This window comes from Acipenser ruthenus, chromosome 28 (genome assembly GCF_902713425.1).
Source record: "Acipenser ruthenus chromosome 28, fAciRut3.2 maternal haplotype, whole genome shotgun sequence".
Classification (NCBI taxonomy): domain Eukaryota; kingdom Metazoa; phylum Chordata; class Actinopteri; order Acipenseriformes; family Acipenseridae; genus Acipenser; species Acipenser ruthenus.
In genome coordinates, this window is record NC_081216.1 from 4,775,931 (window position 1) to 4,791,268 (window position 15,338).

A 15,338-nucleotide genomic window follows, 5' to 3' on the forward strand; every position below is an offset into this window, starting at 1 on the left:
CTTATCTCAGAGCAACTAATGTATTCTTATTTTCTTTACATACTGTATCGTTTTCATACACATACACATACACACATACTTGTGTTGAAGCTGACACCCTGGGATCCTTCAAGAAGCTGCTTGATGAGATTCTGGGATCAATAAGCTACTAACAACCAAACGAGCAAGCTGCAGTGTCTAGTGCAAAAACACATTTGTAGGTGAAAAAACACTAAAATGAAAGTCCGTAAATTTAAAAAAATATAGAAGCACATGAATTTTTCAGTCAACTAAAATAATGGGCTTTACATAATCTCTGCAAGTACCAGTGTGAAAACACAACATGAAATAATAACATCCAAAGTAGCACTATCGCATTAAAATGGTCAATACAAAAAAATGGTGCCTGCTCTTGCATTGTCTAAACATTAAAAAAAAAAATACAAATGATGGATTGTAGTGTAGAGTGTTGAGTCTGTCTCATCTGATCTGGAACCACTGAACTTCACATCTTGTTATCTGAACCGAAGATAACCCTGACCCTAGCTCTAACCCTAACCCTGAGTCATTCAATGCACAGAGCAACTACTTATAGGCATTTTTTTCTGTTCACATGAGCCGCGATATTTCCCCTCAGGCATTATTTGAGCATGATTAATAAGAAACGGAAATGAATGGTGAAAATTTTACTTTCAGTTAAAAGTTGGGGTGGGGTGGTCATTCAAACTGTGGAGTTGACTCGGCAGAATCCAGTATTACTGTGGCAAAGTGGTTTGCAGTGCGCAGGTGTAGTGGTGATGTGATTATGAAACAGAAGACAGACAACGATCCAAACGGGTTTTATTGTTTGATTATATGATTATGTGATTTTTACAAGCCTCCTCTCGATCTTGTCCTATTAAACTTCAAAATCCACGGTGGTAGACGCATTTCCTGTGTTTATCCAGTGTATCATCAAAATTGGCATGTAGGGATACACATTTCTTGGTTCCTAGTGCCTAGCCTTATTGAATGACAAGGCACAGAAAGACTGATTTGATTGCTCCATGGCTTATTATTGCCGTGAGATATCCCAGAAGAGATTGCGTCATCGGTGGTGAGGCACCGAGCAGTCTAACGTGTCAGGATTACAGTAATTCTCAGTAGTGAGTTATCTCCGACTCTGTGACCATATTATCAATCTTGGTACTACATAGACTGCTTTATAGCTATATTAGCAATATTAGCAAACTTGACAGAAACAAGGTTTACCGAAAAAAATGCAACGGTGTGAAGCATATATTTAGGCAAATTGTCAGTATAATATTCCTTAAATTGAGTTGCAGTTATTATTAAAATAAATTATAAGGATATCTGAGAATCAGTATCTCCAAAATATATTGTCAATCAGGACACTGTATGCAGTGCTTATAATAGTATATTGTTTATCATCAATAAATAGTTTATGAAGAGCATACATTATACAATTAAAAAAAAAAAAAAACCACTGCCTCAAATTACATAATACTTTTTTGTAAGTTCCCTTTACATTTTACAATATTTGCAATCATTCTGAATAGGGTGTCATTGTTCAGATGTTGAGTTCTGGTTCTATCAAATTTGAATAATAGATTTACCAATCAAAGCCATAAGCAATGAGAGCTGCATAGACAAAGCAAAGAATGAATGACCAGGAATTTCTTTTCTTGCAGAGTAAAAAACATAGAGCCAATATGTGTGCTTTTTATTTATTCAGAAATCATATTATCCATAGCCTCTTTACTGACTGTCCTTGCTTTGTTTACATTGGGGAAACCCCACCACTCATGGAAGCAAGCAAATTGAACTGACAGGAAATTACTGTGTAATCAGTGTAAACAGATTAATTGCTTTCACAGTTATTAGGGGTTATATAAAATCGAAATTGATGTAAAAGAAATAAACTTTTAGACCATATAGGCAAAAAAGAAAATAGTTGGTGGAAGTGGAGGGGTTAATTGTGAATAAATCCCATTTTTAAATATATAACATGTTAGGAAATGTATTCTAATGTTTAAAAAATGAAACAAACATGTTTAGTATAGTATTTGCGGTACTTTTAAACAATTACCATATGTTAATAGGTTCTGTTTCTCACTCAGATACAAAAGCATTAGACGACAGGGTTATAATTACTGAATTTGCAGGAAATCTCAAAATCCATAATCATGTTCACTGGATACAGTGGAACAAAGAATCTGAATGATGCAGGAAAGGACAGTTTTGGCTTATGCGAGTTTAATTGAAAACTATCCTCCCCCACAATCTGTTTTAATTAGCTTGTAATTATAAATTACCAGTGCAATGTTGGCTTCCATGTTGTGGTAATTAAATTGCTTTGAGAAAATTAAGACTCCCTTATAATGTAATGCATTGTTAAAAATAGAGAAAAAAAGTCATTACTGAATAATGAATGTTCCAAAAGATTAAAACATGGCTGTGGAAGAAAATAGTTTGTTTAGCGTATGCAGCTAATTAATTGTCCCTTTCATGATTACCGTAAAACTTAAATTAAACACCTGTAGACCTGCCTTAAATTACATTTTCTATTATTATTATTTATTAATCCTGAGTCACTTACCAGCAGTTCATTCCACACAAGCTCCTCCTCATCTTCCTAAGCTTCAATGGCAATGACAGAGACCCGGCGTTTAATAGACCCGGCGCTTATTTATAACATTTGCAAGCAGACCCGGAGTGTATTGGAGACAGGCGATTATTTGAGACCTGGCAATTATTTGAAGTTTTACGGTAATTGGGAAGATCAACTACACAACATTATACATAAGAACATAAAAACATAAGAACATAAGAATGTTTACAAATGAGAGGAGGCCATTCAGTCCATCTTGCTCGTTTGGTTGTTAGTAGCTTATTGATCCCAGAATCTCATCAAGCAGCTTCTTGAAGGATCCCAGGGTGTCAGCTTCAACAACATTACTGGGGAGTTGGTTCCAGACCCTCACAATTCTCTGTAAAAAAGTGCCTCCTATTTTCTGTTCTGAATGCCCCTTTTTCTAATCTCCATTTGTGACCCCTGGTCCTTGTTTCTTTTTTCAGGTCGAAAAAGTCCCCTTTTCACAATATATCCGAGCATCTTGTTGGCCTTTTTTATAGCTTCCCCACATTGTCTAGATGAAGACATTTCTATTATTTCAACATTATTATTATTATTATTATTATTATTATTATTATTATTATTATTATTATTATTATTATTGTTATTATTATTATTATTTGTTTATTTAGCAGACACCTTTATCCAAGGCGACTTACAGAGACTAACATGAACTCCTAGGTCTTTTTCATAGATTCCTTCTTCAATTTCATTATCTCCCATATGATATTTATAATGCACATTTTTATTGCCTGCGTGCAGTACCTTACACTTTTCTCTATTAAATGTCATTTGCCATGTGTCTGCCCAGTTCTGAATGCTGTATAGATCATTTTGAATGACCTTTGCTGCTGCAACAGTGTTTGCCACTCCTGCTATTTTTGTGTCGTCTGCAAATTTAACAAGTTTGCTTACTATACCAGAATCTAAATCATTAATGTAGATTAGGAATAGCAGAGGACCTAATACTGATCCCTGTGGTACACCACTGGTTACCTTGCTCCATTTTGAGGTTTCTCCTCTAATCAGTACTTTCTGTTTTCTACATGTTAACCACTCCCTAATCCATGTGCATGCATTTCCTTGAATCCCTACTGCATTCAGTTTGAGAATTGATCTTTTATGTGGGACTTTGTCAAAAGCTTTCTGGATTAATTAAATTACTGCACTGTATTATGAAACGGTTCTATGTTCTCTTATTATTATGATTTTATTATGATTTTATTTGTTTTTGTTGTTTAGAACATGTTATGTGTACGTCTCTAACGCTGCACTGTATTATATATATTTTTTTGGATTATGTTTACATAGTGCTTTTGTTTTTGGTATGTAATGGGATAGCTTGCGTTGGATTTCCAAGGCGCCGTTTTACACCATTAACCACCAGGTTAATTACATAATTTCCTGTTAAACAATTTAATTTCGCCCAGCTTACAAATGGAGTAGACAGGAAGCAGAAAGGGAAGAGAGACATGCAGGAGAACAAACGCAGGAAAGAAACACAGAGGAGATATGTAGTGAGAATGTTGGCGAGAAAGGGATAAAAGGAGCAGCCAGTTGAAGGAAATCCAGCCACAGGATGCACTGGTCTTGGATGTCCGCGACCCAGACCTCCTGATCGAAGGTGGTCTCCCCCAGGTGCAGCTGCAGTAGCCCTCTCCCTCGCATTGGGGATAACTGTCCCGTCACCGTCCGCAGTTGGACCTGCATGGGTGCTACTTTAGCCTGGCTGGTCTCCCCAGCCCGCTGGAAGATGCTGGGCCTGACCAGGGTGACGGTGGATCAGTATCGATCAGTGTGGTGCAGGGCACGCCCTCCACCCTACAGTTCAGATAGAGATGTGCCCCGATAGTGGTTCTCCCCACAATGACTGGCATGCTGGTGGTTTGTTTGGGGTTGAAGACCTGGGCCGCGGATTCCCTCTTCCATTTCCCACCGGTGACTGGCTGGTTTTAGGCTGCGGTGCCTGCCGAGGGCAATAGGCGCGGATGTCGCATAGTGGTGGTCTGGACCATTCCAATTCACCCAGTCCCATGGCTTCAATGAACTGGAACCGGGCTTGCTCTTCTTGCTCTCAGGCGGCAGCGTCTGCGTATGTCTGCCGGCCTTCCCTCTCCAGGTCGGTGGCTAGTCGAGCCAGGGCCTCCCTTGACGTCCGTGTTCACCTTCTGAACCTGGCTCGTAGCAGCTCCCGTTCCCCTGTATTGCCGAACTGGCGTAGGAGAGTGGCCACCGGGGCGTGGTAGCTGCCCATCTCCTCCTCGGCCAAGTTCAGTAGCACTATCTGGGCCTCTCCTCTCAGCACCGCCGTCAGTTGCTGTGTTCTGTCATCCTCGCTCCACTTACACAGCTTACCCAGCACACACTGCTTAACTGGTACAGTAGGTGGGTTCACTTCAGACAAAATGTGTAGTCACAAATGGGTTGTAAGGATTCAAAAGTTCTCTGAAACAGCCTAATAGATATCCTTTAGAAGTTTAGAAGAGTCACTGTCATAAATGTATAAGAAAGATCTATACATTTAATGGATTGATTAGTTGGAAAATGTTTGTGTAACATATTATTTTTCTCCTTTCAATGATCTCATTATGACTGAACCCCTAAAGGGACAAAGTGTAAATTAAAAAAGGGAAATGGTGTAAATTAAAAAGGGAGGCTACTATCTCATGCACATGACTTACTATCTCACGAGCATGGTAGCCTCCCATTTTAATTTTTACACCATGTACCTTTAGGTGTTCCGTGCATTTCTATGCCACACATACATCACATTTATTTTCCAGCACATCAAACACATTTTTTGTGTCCTTCATAAACAAAACCAAAATCCAAAAGAAAGAAAAAAACTGAAATGGTTATGACAGTTGTAAATATTTGTATACTTGAAAAAGTACACAATAAATAACTTGTGTCACTCCTCATGTGTTAATATTCCAATTATTCTAATTAGCTTTTCCAATTCACATGTCATTCTATGACAACATGAAAACAACCATGGTTGTTCTGGTTTTAGACCTCACCTGACCTGCCCAGTGGTAACTACACATGTTGTCTGAAGTGAACCCACCTACTGTACCAGTTATGCAGTGTGTGCTGGAAAGCCTTGTTAGAACATGGGTTAGGAGGCCTTACCTCACAATTTCCTTTGTTTTTCGGAATTGTCAGTTCTTACTGTCAAGTGTTTTATTATCCATTATTTTTTTCACTGGAAGGCTGATTTTAAAACATAATATTTATAAGCAATGGAAAGTAGATCCCTCCATTTAGATTGTAGTCCTATCTGTATTTCTTAAAGAAAGTTTTTGGTTTGCTTTTTATTTGTGGTGCAACTGTTAGTTTTTGTAGAAGAAATTATACTATTACAATTATAACAAACATTCCCAAGTAGGACCACATTTTACATACATTATACACATATACATAAACTTCTCATACATAAAACAAGCTATTATTATTAGGCTATTATATTTTTTACATTTTTTAAAAAACATTAATACTTTATGTAGCAGGTGAGACCTTTTTTGCTAATTACTTTTAATTAAGTAATGATTTAATTAACGCAGTGCCATTTTCCAACTGTATATAAAGAGCTGCAGTGGCACTTGGTAAATCAAGATTGTTTGCTGTGGCTGCTTTGTTTGGGTCACCCTGCTACTATTGATGGTAAGATTTAAAACAAGAGAATCTATCTCTCATTTGTTTGTTGTGTGCCAATCTCCCCTGTTTCTAAAAGCTTGTATTTTTTTTGTATTGTAGGGTGAACAGTGAAACGAAAGATGATTTGATTAGTCTGGTTCACACGAGGTGCTGGTGGCATATGGGAGAGGCTGTCCTGACCTCATTGTGCTTCATCAACCCATTCTTGTTTTCTTTTAGATTTGAACTTGTCTGTTGTTATATTTAAATAAATGGCATCTTGCCTATGTTAGGTAATGTTTAAACCATATGCACAGTTTTTCCTTTATTCTTTGATTTGGTTGAAAGGGACTCAAGCGGGGGTCACAATATTTGGAAGATATTTCAATTCAGAGCTCTCCTTACTCCCGGTATAATTAAGGGGTGACGTTGTCAAAAACAATAGCCCGTGAGAGGGGGCACCACAATCAGTTACGTTTATATTAGGCTGGCTATCTGATTGATTATTAATAACAACATGAATCTATTCATGAATGTATTCATATTTATACCTTGTTTAAAAATGTATAATGATTCAAGTGGTGTCATTAGGAGAACAAAACATTTCCATACAATCGATTCAACCATTTCATCGCTAAATATAAACAAGAAAATAGCATAATAATCATGAACAGGATCTCCCAGATACTTGTAACTCTTAAGTAGGGATTTCAACATGTAAACGAAACGCTGGGGTAAATCGAATACAAAAAAACTGAAAAACACTTTTAAAGCACTGCCATCACTGTTTTTGTTGTTATTGAAATGCAGCTCCCCTAATATATTCACAACTATACTAAATGTATTGTGTGTCACAGTTGACATGGAAGGAGGGTTCTGAACAATTCATTTTCATTTCAATTTATGTCCAACAAATCAGCCTGATTCCAACAGGATTCAAATTCCCTTTCTGGTTCAGCTCTGAATGGTTCTGTAAAAAGTTCACATTGCAGGTATGGGTGACAACAGCCTTCACTTGATACCTGCAAGATACCTGGACATGTCTGGCAGGGATACCTTCTTTACGCTCCAGTTTACCAAAATGAGCCCACTTTACTGTATGATCAGTCTCACACCGAACACATTTGACTCTTCTGACATTATCTGGATCAACATTTAAATGCGAGAATGACATCCCTTCAGGGCCATTACATTGAAATAGCATTCAACAGTGTTTGACCATATGTTCTACAGGCCGGGCACGTTTTTGGCCCCATCATTGACAACCCACTCGTACATTTGTCACATTTACAGTTTACCAAAGACTTCCATTTAGCCCCTCTGTTCAGAATCAGTCTTTCACCAGAAACAATAGTTCTGGATTGATAGCTATTTCCTTGAAGCATTTAAATTTGATCACAAAGGGCAATTTTCAGAGGGATCCCTTCCATCCAGAACACAGGTGTGGGCCAGAACTCACTATTTCTCATATCACTGGGTTTCTGACCAATTTTTTCATCTATGTCATTGGTGGGTAAATTCATAGTAGCTGAATCTGGTCCTAATGAAGAACCGGCCACTAAGGTGACAGATGCCTTCCATGTAAAATGATTCTTATAGCATAGGAAGAACATACCAGAACTGCCTGTGACACCTGTCTGGTGGTTCTTGTTCATCTGTGTGGTTTGTGGTGGTCCAACAGAATTTAAAAATTACCTCTGCAAAGGAAAGAGAATGATGGTGCCAAGCATTAAAACCATTCACTAAACAACTTCCCTGCACTATCGCTTCTCTGTATAACATACACAAGAAACAATACACTTTGTTTGCTTTTCCCCCCCCCGAGTACATAAGTCAGTCCTGTGTAACATTCTCTCAATTGGCCAATCTCTGATAACAATATGCTCTCGAAAAACATCTTTTGCTTTTATCAGTCTTTGGAAACGGCCCATTTGGACACTTTACATGCCCCTGTTCTATCATATAGAGTTGGAGAGGGCCAATCTGAAGGATCAACACTCACACTGTATGTGTTTTCGTATTGCTACATCTTATGGTAACTGCAGGCCTAGCGTTTTCCATGTGGGTGCCATCTCCTCTCTCTGTATCTTCACTAATGATAGGATGGCAAAGCCAGTTCCTCATATCTGTTTTAAGCTTTTTTTCTTTTATCATCTTTGGCTTTGTTTTTTTTTTTCTCTTTTGAGCCCCGGAAAGAGGTTTCTTTGGCCTCAGATCTCCCCTTTTTTTTCTCTTTTCCAGTTTGCATCCTGTTCCCTTAGTCCCGCCTCTTCTCACTCCCTATTGGCTTCCATCCTCCCCAGTTCTTCGTAAAGCCGACATACAATTATAAAAATTTGCCAATTAAAGAAATTCTGTAATTGGCACATTTCCATCATACTTCCAACAATCAAGACTTTCATTAGACAAGTCTTTTGTCGAGCCTCATTATCATAACGTCTAAACACCTATTATAATTATACACTTTTAAACCATTAAAAATTAAACCTCTGGAAAATAAAAAAAAAATACAATAAGTATACTGTCAAATTTTCTCTGTAAATTTAAAAATTGAAATTAAAAAGTGTGTATTCTGTTTTCTGTTAATTGTGTACTAAGTAGGCTACAGTAAAAAAGAAAATGCGCTAAAATCATTTAGTTTTAATTAAAAAATAATATTTTACTATTTTCACATTGTACAGTAATCCGTAAAATGCAGCCGCATGATTTATTTTGTGTTACCAGTAGACTGAAGTAAAAAGAAAGTGTGTTACAGGTACAGTCAACCCACTTTATACCGCCAGGTAAGGGCCATGGGCAAAAAGGGCAATAAGCGAGGGTGGCGTTATATATTGAGGGTCAACAAAACAAACAAACAAACACACACACAGCCTTCTGTGTTTGCCATAAATTCATAACATTTTAATTTTTATACAAAGTATCTCCAGGCCATTTTAATAAAACATTAATCATTTTTTAAAAACTACAGTACTAGTTTTATCATCTTTTCCCATCTGTATGAAACATACATGGTTACTTTTAAGGCACAGTTTATACTAATACAAAATATAAAAATAAAACACTCAAAGTTTAGTTTCAAATCACCCAAACAACCTTTTTTTTTTTTTTTTTTTTTTACTGTACTGGTCATTTGAACTTTTCTGTTTGTGGCACGACTGTAAGCCTGCTGAATACTATCCCCCATTGAACGATGCCATCTATTTATTTCACAAAGCAATTTAAGCTCAACAGCATTCTTTTTTAAGCAGTTAAAAAAAAAAACATTGAATATGTATAGGCAAACACTTTTTTTAAACGAAACGTAAAAAAAACATTTGCGATGTCTTGCTGACTTGCTTTCTTATTTTCAGACACATACATGCTGTGACAGGGTAGCCGATGTGGTGACTTCAGGCCAGGATGCAGGAAGAAAACAAAGAAACACTGCAGGTACGGTGCAATGGCGCTTGCACCGTTTTATTTTTAAATAACAAAAAAAAAAAAAAAAATATTCAAACAAAAACACTTGCTCACAGAGCAAAATAAAGGGTTTAAATAAAACAATATAACAAACACAAAATACTGTGATCAGACTGGGCAGTAGCCTTCACTGATCGTACTTCTTCTTCTTCTTTTACACACCTCTCTCGCTCTCGCTCGCTCCTCCGAACACCCACAACTCGAGTGCAGAGAGCTTCAGGCTTATATGTTAGCAACAATTAATTAACTCGGGAGATGTTCACCTTCTGCACAAGGTTTTTTTAATGCGGATGGGGCTTCCCATCCACACAATAAAACAATACAAAAAACACGGCTTTGCCGTCATATAAATAAATAATAATAATAATAATAATAATAATAATAATACTACAACAAAACAAATACAAAATAATAAATTGCACAGGGGCGGAGGGGTACCCCGTTCTAAAATAAACAAATACATGTACAGGGCTCCTCGCCCTGTTACACATACAGTTTTGTTTCTTTTGCTCTGGTGTTAAATGTAGGGTCGACTCGCCATGTTGTACTTTCTGTTTTGCTTTGGGAGCGGCAGTGTTGATGACATTGCTGTGAACGTTCACTTAACAATGAATTAGGAAAGCGAGTCAAAGATTAACTGCATAACGTTATTGTTTTAATTGGCCATGATTATTTTGCTGGCACTACAATGAGGGAAACTACAATTCTTATATTTACGTTTGCTTGGCTTGGCAAGTTAGCGGGTGGCAGGCAGTGGGGTGGTGATATAACAGGTACAAATAGCACTGTTTTTTATATTGGTGACATTTGTTCAGAGAGAATAGCTGGCGGTATGCGAGGGTGGCATTATAAAGGGGGGAGGTATAACGCAGGACAACTGTATTAATTTAATTTTTGTGTAGGCCTACTGTACAGATTTTAAAAAATAAAAATAAAAAATTCGGACAACTCATATCTCCCTCCAGACATGTCCAGTTTAGCGAGGGAGTACTGACTGAAAACCTTTTTGATAGAAAAATATTTTTGATTTGGGGGTGAAGGTGGGGAGGGCCCACTGGAGATCCATTGCCCGGGGCCCACAAAAACCTGCAGCCAGCCCTGCCTGCTACTGTCAGAACTACAATACACCAGACCACATGTAAGTACTTTTAAATGGAGGAAACTAGATCTGCTTTTGCCTGTTAAATGAGATTTTATTTATTAAAATGTTCTGTCAGGGAGCATAACTAAACTGACACATCTTAGTTAAGTTAAAGTCTAGGAGATGTCTGCCAAGAACATTATCTTAATGGAACTGTCTGCACTGAATATTAATCAAATTTAGAATGTAACATTAAATAAATCATTTCTAGCTTTTTTTAACTTTGGCATAATGTGACTTCTATTGCCCCCAGTTTCTCAAACTTACTAAGCTCCCCAGTACAGGAGAGCAGATGCTGCACTATTGATGCCCTACACAGTATGACAAATATATATATATATATATATATATATATATATATATATATATATATATATATATATATATATATACAGTACTGTGCAAAAGTTTTACGCAGGTGTGAAAAAATGCTGTAAAGTAAGAATGCTTTCAAAAATAGACATGTTAATAGATTATATTTATCAATTAACTAAATGCAAAGTGAGTGAACAGAAGAAAAATCTAAATCAAATCCATGTTTGGTGTGACCACCCTTTGCCTTCAAAACAGCATCAATTCTTCTAGGTACACTTGCACACAGTTTTTGAAGGAACTCGGCAGGTAGGTTGGCCCAAACATCTTGGAGAACTAACCACAGTTTTTCTGTGGATTTAGGCAGCCTCAGTTGCTTCTCTCTCTTCATGTAATCCCAGACAGACTTGATGATGTTGAGATCAGGGCTCTGTGGGGGCCATACCATCACTTCCAGGACTCCTTGTTCTTCTTACGCTGAAGATAGTTCTTAATGACTTTCGCTGTATGTTTGGGGTCGTTGTCATGCTGCAGAATAAATTTGGGGCCAATCAGATGCCTCCCTGATGGTATTGCATGATGGATAAGTATCTGCCTGTACTTCTCAGCATTGAGGAGACCATTAATTCTGACCAAATCCCCAACTCCATTTGCAGAAATGCAGCCCCAAACTTGCAAGGAACCTCCACCATGCTTCACTGTTGCCTGCAGACACTCATTCGTGTACCGCTCTCCAGCCCTTCGGTGAACAAACTGCCTTCTGCTACAGCCAAATATTTCACATTTTGACTCATCAGTCCAGAGCACCTGCTGCCATTTTTCTGCACCCCAGTTCCTGTGTTTTCATGCATAGTTGAGTTGCTTGGCCTTGTTTCCACGTCGGAGGTATGGCTTTTTGGCCGCAAGTCTTCCATGAAGGCCACTTCTGACCAGACTTCTCCGGACAGTAGATGGGTGTACCAGGGTCCCACTGTTTTCTGCCAATTCTGAGCTGAATGCACTGCTGGACATCTTCCGATTGCGAAGGGAAGTAAGCATGATGTGTCTTTCATCTGCTGCAGTAAGTTTCCTTGGCCGACCACTGCGTCTACGGTCCTCAACGTTGCCCGTTTCTTTGTGCTTCTTCAAAAGAGCTTGGACAGCACATCTGGAAACCCCTGTCTGCCTTGAAATTTCTGCCTGGGAGAGACCTTGCTGATGCAGTATAACTACCTTGTGTCTTGTTGCTGTGCTCAGTCTTGCCATGGTGTATGACTTTTGACAGTAAACTGTCTTCAGCAACCTCACCTTGTTAGCTGAGTTTGGCTGTTCCTCACCCAGTTTTATTCCTCCTACATAGCTGTTTCTGTTTCAGTTAATGATTGTGTTTCAACCTACATATTGAATTGATGATCATTAGCACCTGTTTGGTATAATTGTTTAATCATACACCTGACTATATGCCTACAAAATCCCTGACTTTGTGCAAGTGTACCTAGAAGAATTGATGCTGTTTTGAAGGCAAAGGGTGGTCACACCAAATATGGATTTGATTTAGATTTTTCTTCTGCTCACTCACTTGGCATTTAGTTATTTGATAAATATAATCTATTAACATGTCTATTTTTGAAAGCATTCTTACTTTACAGCATTTTTTCACACCTGCCTTAAACTTTTGCACAGTACTGTATATATATATATATATATATATATATATATATATATATATATATATATATATATTCAATGCAGCAGTTAGAGTTGAACTCATCGCCACAAAAGCAAGGAAATGCCATTGATAAATGCCATTCCCACCTCCACACAAGCAGCCAAAGGAACCAGACAACACAAGCAACTGCAGACTGTTGTAATCAGGTAAGACATAGAACATGCAACTTTTTCCAGATGACATAAGTGACATCCATCATCATGGTCCATCGGTGCTGTAGCAATGAATATACATGTACACTTCAACACATACACACCCACTTCAGGCTGCAGAACTATATCGACTTTACAAAAATAGAACTATATTTTCAGCCCACGCCTGCTATAAAGAGATGGCTGGCAAGTACACTTTGAGGGTCATCAACAGTATGCCTGACTGTGAGGGACCAGAGGTAATCCAGAATGTTCGCCACTGGGCAGGACAGGGGGTCTAGCTTTGTGCCCTGTCACCAAATGGAAAATCTCTTCAATTTGAAGGCGTAGCACTGGTGGGTCAACTGCTCGGAGAGGCCTGAACGACATGCAGCTAATATTATTGTTTAATTCTGTCAGGAAGGTATTTAAGCTTACTTCTCCTACCCACCCAGGTGGTATCCTCAGCACAGGCCTGTGATGTCAGATTTTACACGCTGTAAGCAAGAATCTATGTGCCATATATCAGGGGAGGTCGGTGGATTGATTGTTGTGATTTATATACCAATCCTAGAACTACGGTTACATGTAAGAAACCCTAATTTCTAGGGATGTGGATAAGGTACACTATCCACACTGATGGCAGACTCCTAGCAGTTCTCTGGGAGGAGAGGTAAAGGCGCACACCCCCTATTTAGGAAAAAGAGACTGCAGAACCAAGGCTGCAAGACAAGCACCCCAGCATAACTCAAGGTCAATATGGTAATGGGAGGTACAGATGTGTGCTGACTTGCAGGTAGCAGTCCTGTAGATTTCTGGATAGGAATGTCCCCGGAATCTGGTGGAATGAGCCTTAAGCCCTGTTGCAGGCTCCCTACCAGCCAACCAATATGGTTCTTTGAATGCTTTGAAATGCCAGGAAACGGTAATAGTGCATTGAGACATGTCAATTACTTTTATACTTGCATTGAGATCAAAAGTACATGCAAATATAGTTCTATTTTTGTTCTGCAGCCTGAAGTGAGTGTGTATGTGTTGAAGTGTATATCCCTTGCTACAGCAGTGGTGGACCATGATGACGGATGTCTCTTGTGTCATCTGGAAAGAGTTACATTTTTGTATGTCTTATCTGATGATGGCAGTCTGTGGTTACTTGTGTTGGGAAATAACGGCAATCCAGCATTCATTTTTTATATTATATTATATATATATATATATATATATATATATATATATATATATATATATATATATATATATATATATATATATAGACTGGTATATATAATTGTGTATATATATATATATATATATATATACAGTTGCCACCGCTTAGAACAGGCGTGTTTGTGTTAACATGATTTGCCTGCAGTAAGTGATGGATGGTATAAACTCCCACAGAATAACCTGGCATTCAAAATGTTCCCTAATTACCAGTACAGTAAACAAAACAAACAAGCATGTATGCGGTTAAAAATCTTTATTAAGATACTCATTACACTGGTAAAAAATATTAAAACCTATGACTGTAATAAAAAGGAAGTGCAAAGTGTAATTCAAGTGCAGAAATGTACAGTACAGGTAGGCTACATTACTGCAAATTGTTTCCAGCGAAGAACTCTGTGATACGTATCTGGACGGTCTTTTTTTGCAAGTATGGACGGCATAAAAAAAATACCAAATCAGCTCTGATTGGTGAATTAGTAAGAGCGATTACTACAGTATATGCATGCGTTTGTTATTTAAATCTATGTGAATGGCACATAAGATCTAAACATCTAAGTTTGCTCGAAATATACAGCGTGCTCAACATTGTATAAACGATGCCTTTGTTATTGAAATCAATGGGAATGGCAAATGGCAATAGCTATTTGCCCGATATAAATGGTTGTCCTCAATAACCTTAGACGGTGTAAGTGCTGGATACTGTATATATATTTTAAATTAGGAGGCACCTGATACATTAGGCACACTGAGCAAGTGTTTTTGAGAACGTACCATGTACGCCCAATAGCAAGGGATTAAACGTTTCACTAAATTATTTATGCTGCCCCCAAAAGTCGCACCCAAATCTGTGCCTATGTGAATGCCAAGTTTAAGTACATTTACATAGTTGTTATTTTCTTTCTTTATTTATTTTTTTAAAACTGTGCACCCCGAAGGCAGGAGCTCAAGTTTAGGACAAAAATGCTATTTTTAAAAATTTTAGGAATTTTGGAATTCCTTTTAACTTCATATTTATCTCTAAAATACATATCGTCAATTTACACAGTCTCTCCACACTGCTGTCCCGCTCTGCCACAAACAAGCATTTCTTGGTTCTTTTTTAAATGGAGT